We start from the raw sequence: 9,483 nt of genomic DNA, 5'->3' as shown, positions 1-9,483 counted from the left end.
TGGTAGCCGTGGAGGTAAGCAGTTAGGTGTTTTAAAGGCACAATGATGGGACAGCTCATGGCTTGGTTGAAGGATGTATGATTCTTTTTTTGTTTGCTTAACTGACTGAGCCACCCAGGTGTCCCTGTATGATTCTTTCTATATGAAGTTCAAGAACAGGCTAAACTAAGCTAAAATCAGAACAGTCATTCCCCCTGGAGAGGATGTTGGGATTGATGAGGAGCGACACACGAGACCTTTCTGGGGTGATGGAAATGTTCTCTATTTTTATCTGGGCGGTGGTCTCACAATATATAGACAGGTTTTTTAAATCTACTGAGTGGAATCCTTAAGGTGTATGCATTTTACTGTGTGTAAATTAAACTTCAATTTTTAAAAATGGCACAATCAAAAAAGCAAATGACCTTTGCAATGAGGGTCTATTTGGAATACCCAGGTCCTTATTAACAGGGTGTAAAAGGATAGAGTGGTGTGAGGGAATTTATCACCTTCTTTCAGTTGCACAATATCAACCCCCCTACACTTGGGGCACCCAACACTGTGGACTTACTTTCTCCAGCCACGAGAGTGCAGGTCCAGAACCAAGCTCAGCCTCTCTGGAAGGCTTCCCAGAGCGCTGAGTCTGAGATGAGGCCACAGAAAGCAGACGGCGCCAAGAACACAGCCACGGTCAGAGGTGCCAATGCCCGGCCACATTCCTCCAGTGATCAGTTCTTCTGCTCAATCCTGTAAGTCACCCTGTAATCTTCTAATAAATCCCTCTTCTGCTTGGGCCACTCCAAGCCATTTTTGTGGTTTGAGACCAAGCGCCCTGCCTGGTCAGTGCTGTGTGGAAAGAGCCCAGGGCTGAGTCAGAGAGACCTGGACGGTGTCCTAAGTCACTCTGGTTCATCAGGTCCTGCCACACTGGTGATCAGACAGCCAGAGGGAGCTTATCCCATGACCAGCCCAATCCACAAGGGAAAGCCAGAGGGCAGGGAGAGCCCCCTGCGAGGGCAGGGAGAGCTGCAGAGGGCAGCTGCAGGGCAAGCCAGCCCAGCCAGGGAGCCTAGTTTCATCTCTGAAGGTGCAGACTGTGGCCTACCAGTCCTGCTGGACTTAGGGGCCGGACCTAACCCTTATAATCTAGCCTGAACATTAGACAGAAACAGCTTTCAAGGAAGGAGGGGCCCACATTCCTGCCTGTGGAATGTCTCCCAGCATGAAACAGAGCCTGGGCCTCAGCAAGAGAAGGAGATCAAGGGGTGCCTGGGTGGCTCAGTCATTAAGTGTCTGCCTTAGGCTCAGGTCATGAACCCAGGATTCTGGGATTGGGCCCCGCATCGGGCTCCCTGCTAGGTGGGAAACCTGCTTCTCCCTCTCCCACTCCCCCAGCTTGTGTTCCCTCTCTCGCTGTGTATCTCTCTGTCAAATAAATAAATAAATAAATAAATTTTTTAAAAAGAGAGAGAGAGAAGGAGACGAAACCCACGATGTGAAATGGGCCTTGGAGCCCACAGGCGTCTGAGTGTGTGTGCGCACACCCTAGCCTCCTCACACCCTAGCCTCCTCCAAGAGGGGTCTCCCTGCTCAGTTTCGCTCTGATTACAACCACAGCTGACATTGCTAATTTAGCACCAAACTTAGCATAGCCACTCATGGAGTTGGGGGTGCCAGCGGGTAACTGCTGGAGAAAGACCTGTGTGGCTTGGAGTCCTGCTCGGGGAAGGCCCTGGAGGCCTGGGAGACTGCAGTGTGCCTGTGGATTTGAGCCCTGGGGTCCCTGCTGGGCTCCAGGCCGGGAGACCTTGTCCAGTCCTCTGACATTTCCTGGGCTCGGTGCCACAAACCAAGGCCCCAGTGTGTGGAAGCATTTTGTAAACTCGTCTGGGCTGTTCACTTCTGAGTGGTTTTAAGGCTTGGTTTTTGTTTTTCATTTGAGAGACACTAGCCCCTTGGGGATGGTGGCCATGAGGGACCTAGGGAAGAATCTAGGGAGGCACATGAAGGGAGAAGATGAGGACTTAGGGTTCTGTTTGAGGGGAAGGGTTTGCCTAGGAGGTGGGAGGAGTAGAAGGATCCAGAAAGAGAGAGCACTTGGCCTTCTGGAGTAACCCCCCACCCCCAGCCTGGGGAGGGGAAGGCTTGGGACAGTTGCTGCAGAGGACTTCTGCTCACAGCAGTTCTGTATTCCCTCAGCTGCTGGGCTCAGAGAGTTGGAGTTGGGGGTGGTGGTGGGAGTGGGGTGGGAGAGGTTAGCCTCCCTGCCTTCCAATGGCAGACTCCTGGGTGGTCTGGACCTACGTCAACACAATTCCCCCCTCCTCTCTTCATCCTCCTCCCTGCTGCTCTGAAAGTCCAGTGGCGTCACTGCTTCCAGATGTGGTGTCCAGATGTGGCTTGGAGCGGGTCAGGCGGATCAGGGAGGCAGAGGCAGCCACCCAGCTCCTGGCTTTTCCTCCCCCCTCCTTCTCCAACGGGGCCTGCCCAGTGCACTCCCTCCCCTGCCTTCCTTTCACCACTGGGTCAGGGTACCAGGGACCTAGAGGCACGGGTGGATGGATAAATAAATACCAGTTAGGAATAAACCTGAGCCAGACAGATGCATCTTTATTCATGTTGGAAAGAGCTTATAACTGGGGGAGTGGAGAACTCTCAGATATTTCCGTTCTGAGCAGTCCCAGTGGCTCCAGGAGGAGGAAGTGAGCTGTCTCCTTGGCTGGGGACCTGCCAGGGCACTGGGCTCTGGGCCAGCCAAGGCCTGAGAGAAGCTGCTGAAAACCTCCCCCTTAATGGGAACAGCCTGGCCCCTTGTGTCTCACTGGGACGGAGCCCCAGTTAGGGGGGAAAGGCAGCTGTTTTATTAGTGACAGGCTGTGCAAACCAGGTGGTGCTGTGGGGAGCGAGTTCTCTTGTTGCCTGGACAAGCCTGTATCCAAGAGCACCATGCGCGAAATCCCCAGGGCTCACGTGCAAATGCAGGTTCTGACTCAGTCCATCTGGGATGGGGCTTGGAATCTCTTAGTTCTAACTCGCCCTCAGGTGATTCTGATGCTTGCTGGTCTGTGGGTCACATTTTGAGTAGCAAGGCACTGGACCAGACATCTAAAACGTGTCAATATTTTTTGACACTTCTCTATTTTTTCCTGCAGGCTCTCCTCGACTCTTCTTTTTATTTTATTTTATTTTCTCTTTTTTCTTTCTTCCTTCTGTGTTTCCTTCCTTCCTTTCACTTTCTTTCTCCTCTCCCTTCCTTCCCTCCCTCCTTTCCTTCCTTCCTTCTTTCCTTTAATTAAAAAAGTACCATAGACGGTGAAAAAATCTCCTAACCCCGCCCCCTGCAAGGCCATGATCCCTTCCCATGGCCAACGAGTGCTGTTGACGTTTGTGTACATCTCTCCTGGGATATTTGATGAATATACAATATCCTCCGTGTCCTGTCCGAGCACCTGCGGTGGTGCTGTTTTGTATTTTGCCTTTTTCACTTAACAACATGCCTTGGAAGTAGCTCCAGTTCTTTATTTCTCTTTTGAAGTTGCATACTTCTGTTAGATACCATAAATTAATGAGCAAATCTCTTTCCGATGGACACTTGGTTGTGTCCAGTCTTTCGTCCTTGCATACAGGAGTGCAATGGATACCTTGGAGTCCTGTCACTTCCTGCAGGTGCACGTCTATCAGGCAGACAGAGGCCTGCAAGTGGAAATGCAAGGTCAAAGTCTACATGCTTTTGTAATTTTGATAAATATTGTCAAATCGACCTCCCCAGGGAGGTTGTGCTGACAAGGGAGAGACGGCCTGTTGCCCTTATCCTCCCAATGCCAGGTGTGAACAAATTCCTCATCTCTGCCAACTGGAGATGGAAAACATGGTAACTGTACTTTTTGAAACTCTCCTCCTGGGATCACCTGTCTGGTTCAGTAGACTGAGTGTTTGACTCTTGATCTCAGGGTGGTGAGTTTGAGCCCCAGGCTGGGTGTAGAGATTACTTAAAAAATAAAATCAAATCAAAAGAAAGAAGAAAGAAAGAAAGAAAGAAACTCTCTCCTTCTTTAGCGTCCATGGCTCTCTTCAACTATTTATTTATCGGTGAGTCACTGCTTTGATCATTTCTGGGCCAATGACCCAGCAGGAAACTGGTAGAGGAAGACAAGCCAGTAGATGGTCAATAATTCCTGATGAGCACAGAGAGTGCTGTGAGAAGGGGGTGAATTCTCCAGACAGCGCTTCTCAAACTTCATCGGCGACAGTTGCCTCAACCAGAAGATCTGATTTAAAGGCAAATTATTACTCAGCAGGTCTGGCGTGGAGGCCAGGATTCTAGAGTTCTAACAAGCTCCTAGGCGAAGCTGGGCTGTTGGGCCCCAGGTGACATGTTAGTAGTAAGGGCCTACCTGAAACAAGGTTGGCAAACTGTTTCTGTAAAGGACGAGATAGTAAATCTTTTCAGCCTTGTGGGCCACATGGGGTCCATTGCAGCTCTTGAACTTCGTCTTTGAAAGCAGCCTTGGACAACACAGGCATGAGTGGGTGTGGCTGTGTCCCAGTAAAAATCTATTTACAAAATAAGCAGTGGGCTGGGTTTGGCCAGCAGGCTGGCATTGGTTGCCCCTTGCCCTAGAACATCAGAAACATCCCAGGCCTGCTTGTTGCCCTGATGAGTAAAGGGTGCTATTGGAGCAGTCGCAGGGGCCTGAGCTTGTCCAGGGGTCAGTGGTTCTGGAGGAATGGCTTATTAGTCAGAGTCCTACCAGGAAGACCGAAACCAGCGTTTAATAGAGGTAATTAAATGCTGGGAATTGGTTACATAGGTCATGGAAGAGCTGAGAAGTCATCCAGGGGCAGCCCAGAGATTAGCAACAGCAGGAAGCTGCTACCACCCTGGGGAGGAGGAGGAGGAGGGAGGAGGAGGTGTTGCTGAGCTCAGATTACCCAGTGGGAGTGGGAACCATGGTAGGTATACCCACTGGGAGCAGGAACCATAGACGAGGTCCAGCTGTGGTTGGAGACCCTGGAATATCCTGGCTTCTTTCTTTTTCTTGCCCTCCCTTCTCCCATCCATTGGCCAAACCTAGCTGTTATCCAGCCTACACAGGAGACTACAGGGGCCAGCCACCCTCCCACAGAGCTGAGCAGGGGAAGTCAAGGCATGGGCTGAGACCAATAGGACAATGCCTGGTCATAGAGATACTTAGAATGAGACTTGAAGTGTAGGTAATTGACCCAGCACAGGAGAGAGGAAGGATGGGTATTTCAGGCACAGAGAGCAGGCCTAGCTAGGGTGTGTAGGGGTGAGTGTGTGGGAGGAGGTCAGCAGGGAGGCCACTCCCTTAAGCAGGCTGAGATTTATGATTTAGAGCAGGGTTTGGCAAACATCTGTGTCACATAGTTTTCCTTGTTTTGTTTAAAAACAAAATGTAAATACATAAAAACCATTCTTAGCTCACAGGCCACAGACAGCTTTTGGCCCATGATTGTTTGCTAGCCCGTTTTAGAAAAATCTACTTTAGAAGGATGGATAGGGGTGGATAGGAGGCTGAGAGCAGACAGAGAGGTGAGAAAGGAGGTGGCTGAAGATGGCCAGGTAGGTGATGGTAGCCGTCCACCTGGGGGGCCATCATGCTGGAGAGAAGGGATGAGGTAGAGATTCAGAATGGATAGGATGTAGAATGAAATTCTGGGCCAGGCTTGGAGGGGTTTTCAAACTGACACATTGCTTAGCTCAGAACTCCTGGCTTCCTTGCTTCAAGGAGCTAGAGGGACACCTGTCATCCCAGCAGTGTGCTTCCCTACCCCACCCCCAACTCCTCCCCAGTCCTCTGTTTAAGAGGAATGAGTTGTACTGCCTCTAAGTAAGTCGGGATTCAGGGCTGCCCAACTGATGGTGACTCACTGACTGCTCATTCTAGAATACTGGTGCTGAGCATCTGTTGTCCTCAGTTTCAGGGCTTGGTGGCCATTCCAAGATGACTATGGGTAAGAACTGGGAGGCCCCTTGCCCAGTTGTGGGTCCAGACACCTGCTGGTAGCCCCTTCCAGGTGTGAACAAATATGCCGCAGGATAATTGTGGCATAGATAGGGCTGGAAGGATGTCTTAGTTTGGGGTCCCCAGAAGGGAGAGACAAAGATTTGAGCATAAGTAGTTCAATGCACCATGGGGGAGTGGGGAAGTGAGACAGGAGGGCAGTAGTCCATATGGGACATATTATGGAGGTAGCTCCACTGTGGGCAGCTGGCACTTAGTCCTCCTAGAGAACTCTGGACTCAGAGTAGAATATGGTCCTATCAGAGGGGCAAGGCAGCCAGGGTATTTCTCCATCATTTCCTGTGAGGGACAGATGAAGGGCTCTCCAAGGCATGCTTATTCCCTGGCATTTGAAGTCCACTTCTTGGCTTTCTGCAGCTCAGGAAAGAGAACCGTCAAGTGTAGACATGCAGTAGGAAGATAGCTGGAGCTTTCTGATACGGCAAAGCCCCAAGGAGATGAGCAGGAAGCCTGTAGAAATACACTACAGATAATTATCCTCTGATTTTGATGGTTGGGGAAACTGAGAAGCAAAGCGACAGCTCAAATCACACAGCAGCTTTATGACAGTTGAGGGGCCAGAGCTCAGAGCCTGTGAGTCCAGCCCCTGCTGTCATGGGTCTCTGGGGCATGAAAGGGCCTGCCCTTTGTGTCTTATAGGTTGACTCCAGTTATCCCATCCTCCTGCCTGCTATATTCTCTGCCCAGAGCCCAGAGCCATATCTAGGGGAAGGGTGAGTTGCAGGACATGTATATGTGGCAAGGCTTGGCTTCCTTACCAAGTATCTATATGGGGCATCCAGAGACTAGGAGGAGGGTAAGCAGAAGACATAATGGGGCCAGGAGTTGGGAGGTGGCCAACTGGTGAAGCTGTGGGGGCACGGTGTGCTGAGCAGAGGCAGAGATAGAATGGGATGGAGTTAGTGTGGAGGTCTCTCAAGGGGACTATGAAGTGGGCTGGGCAAGTCTGAACTCCTTACCCCTTGTCCTGGTTACTTGGGACTGGGACCCTTTGCAAAACAGGGAGCAGAGGACCCAGACCTCAACACTGAAGTCTGTGTGTGTTCAGAATTGAACACGAGCCAACCACTTGGTCATATGTTCATTCAAGGATCATTTATGGGGGCTCAGGGTATCCCAGTCATGTGCTAACCACTTGGGGAAAACTTGGAGGAATCAGGCTATTGGCTGTTCTCAGAACCTGTTCTATCCTGTAGGGGGAGTAGATCAGCTTTCTTTCACCTGAATTTTCCATTCCGTATTGAGTCCAGAGTTGAACGGTGGAAGACAGCACAGCCCTCAGGAAGTCCTTAGTCTGAGAGGGAGACAAACTTTCAAATCCAGGTGTGGAGTTGCTCCTTGCTCAGGGAGGCTTAGAAATAGTTTTGTTTCTGAAGTCTTTGATACCCAGCAGGGGATAGGAGTGACTGGAAGCTCCACCTGAGTGGCCCAGCAGAACCCGCAGGAAATCCCATCCTATTCCCAAACCTAGCCTGTGACCAATGATTATCAAAGATGGTGTACCCTTTCTCTCCTTATGCACTCACACTTTGCAGTGTGACTTTGCCACTTATCCCATCAGGAATCTCTTCTTTATCCCTTGAATTTGGACTGGTGTATTAGGGTTCTTTAGAGAAACAGAACCAACAGGATTTATCAATTTATTGATTAGTTAATCTAGATCTAGATAGAAGTATCTCAAATAAGATAATTAATCTAAAATTAACGACCAGGGTTGACCAGTCACTTGCTTTGGGTCATAGAATGTGGTAAAAGTGATGGTGTCTGAGTCCTGAGCCTAGTTCTTAAGAGGCCTTGCTCAGTTCCACTCACTGTCTTGGAATTCTGCCCAGTCACCATGTGAACAGTCAGGCTGACCCTTGGCAGATGAGAGACCATCTGGAACAGAGATGATTTGTGTCAATTGATGCCAGGTCTCACTCAACCTGGCAGCTGATAGTGTATGCATAAGAGAGTCCAACCAAGATAAAATTGCCCAGCAGAGCCCAGACCAAATTGTTGACCCACAGAACTATGAACTAAATAAAGACTTGTTTTCCCACTTAGTTTTTGGAGTGGTTTGTTACACAGCAAAACTAACTGATACACAGTCCAACTTCTGTGGTACCTTATCAGCCTGCCATCTTGGCTGATGGAGAAGACACAGGCAAACAAAGGGCCTGTTTCAGGTTATAATGAGGCTCTGTGGGTGTCTATATTCGTTGGGGGCATGCATGCAGACATTCTTCCACCCTGATATTTAAATATAGCTCGGCCCAAGCCCACTCTGGCCTGGCAGACCCCCACAATAATATGCCATAGCAGAGGGAAGGGTGGTAACTGACAGCTGGCAGCCAAAAAAGTTCATGTTGGGGGTTGAGGGAGACCAAGGGCTGGTCTTGGCCCTGTAGACTGTGAGAAGCTTCAAGGATGCATCATAGGATCAAGCACAGGAAAAGGCCTGGAGCCAAACCTGGGCCAAGTTCTCTTTTTGTTGCTTGGCAAGTGTGTGTCCTGGGACAAGCTGCCTTACCTTTCAGAGCCTCAGGTTCTCCAAGGGGAGAGTTAGGTTTTGGGGGGCCCAAAGCTGATGGCAGTTGGGAGCCTGCTTTAAGCAGAAGGATACAAGACTATGTTGATAAAGTTGAAGGAAGGTGCCCAGGCAAGCAATCTTAAGCTTCACGAGCTATGCAGTAAATTGCTTCTGGCTTCCTCACTACTAAAATAGGAAAGTTAATAATAGCCATTGAACAGGAATGTTTTGAAGGTTAAACAAATACACTATAGATTCATAGATCATCTATGCATATTATAGTGGGTATCCTAGTGGGTCTGGCAGGAAGACCAGCTGTGCATGGGGGAAAGGGCCCATGTGGCAGCTGGTGGGTGGGCTAGCAGGAGGAGCGCTGGGCAGGGAGGAGGAGGAGTGGAGTGAGAGGAATGGTGTGGAATTTCTACTACCACCTGGCCCACAGACTGCCCTGAGGTTTGTAGGAGGGAATTCAGGCAGATGCAGGTGCTCATTTCATGAGGGTCTTGGGGAGGTCCTGGGACCTAAGTAAGGTTATAGCAGGTTTCTGGATGCAAAAGTTTCTTCTCTGGCATAAGAGGTTGAAATGGGGATTCTTGAGCAAGTGATATATTGAGGGCCTGCTCTCGGAGAAGCATAAAAAAGAGGGAGGGCAGCAGGACAGTGCAGGGGAAGATGCTTAGTAAGGATGGGGTCTCAGATGGCATCTTGCCTCTCTCTGATCCCACAGGGAGCTCTGGGGTGTGAACAGACCGGAGAGTTGTCCCACCTTGAAGTAAGGAGGGCAGGCTTTTGTCAATCAGTTGTTGGGAGGATGGTGGGAAGTATCATTTTCCAGGTTATCTATCAGCCAAAGGCAATTCTCAGGAGAAGGGGGCAGCCTTGTAGCAGCTGGTGGATGAGTACAGTGGCCTGGGAAAGGGGATCTGCTCAGGGCACCAACAGAAT

The 9,483-nt window shown here is 50.0% G+C and overlaps 1 long non-coding RNA gene across 1 annotated transcript in view; it reads left to right on the top strand.

Annotated features, from left to right (window-relative positions):
• The first annotated feature begins 642 nt into the window (after positions 1–642).
• The window catches only part of LOC132008112 (uncharacterized), a 63,538-nt gene continuing 54,697 nt past the window's right edge, over positions 643–9,483 (top strand). The window contains exon 1 of the long non-coding RNA XR_009401546.1: positions 643–728. This is a non-coding gene — a long non-coding RNA (uncharacterized LOC132008112). The remainder of the gene's footprint in view (positions 729–9,483) is intronic.

Source organism: Mustela nigripes, unplaced genomic scaffold (genome assembly GCF_022355385.1).
Source record: "Mustela nigripes isolate SB6536 unplaced genomic scaffold, MUSNIG.SB6536 HiC_scaffold_75, whole genome shotgun sequence".
NCBI classification, from domain to species: domain Eukaryota; kingdom Metazoa; phylum Chordata; class Mammalia; order Carnivora; family Mustelidae; genus Mustela; species Mustela nigripes.
Note: the sequence above shows the minus strand (reverse complement) of the source record. Positions and strands in the feature narration are given on the sequence as shown.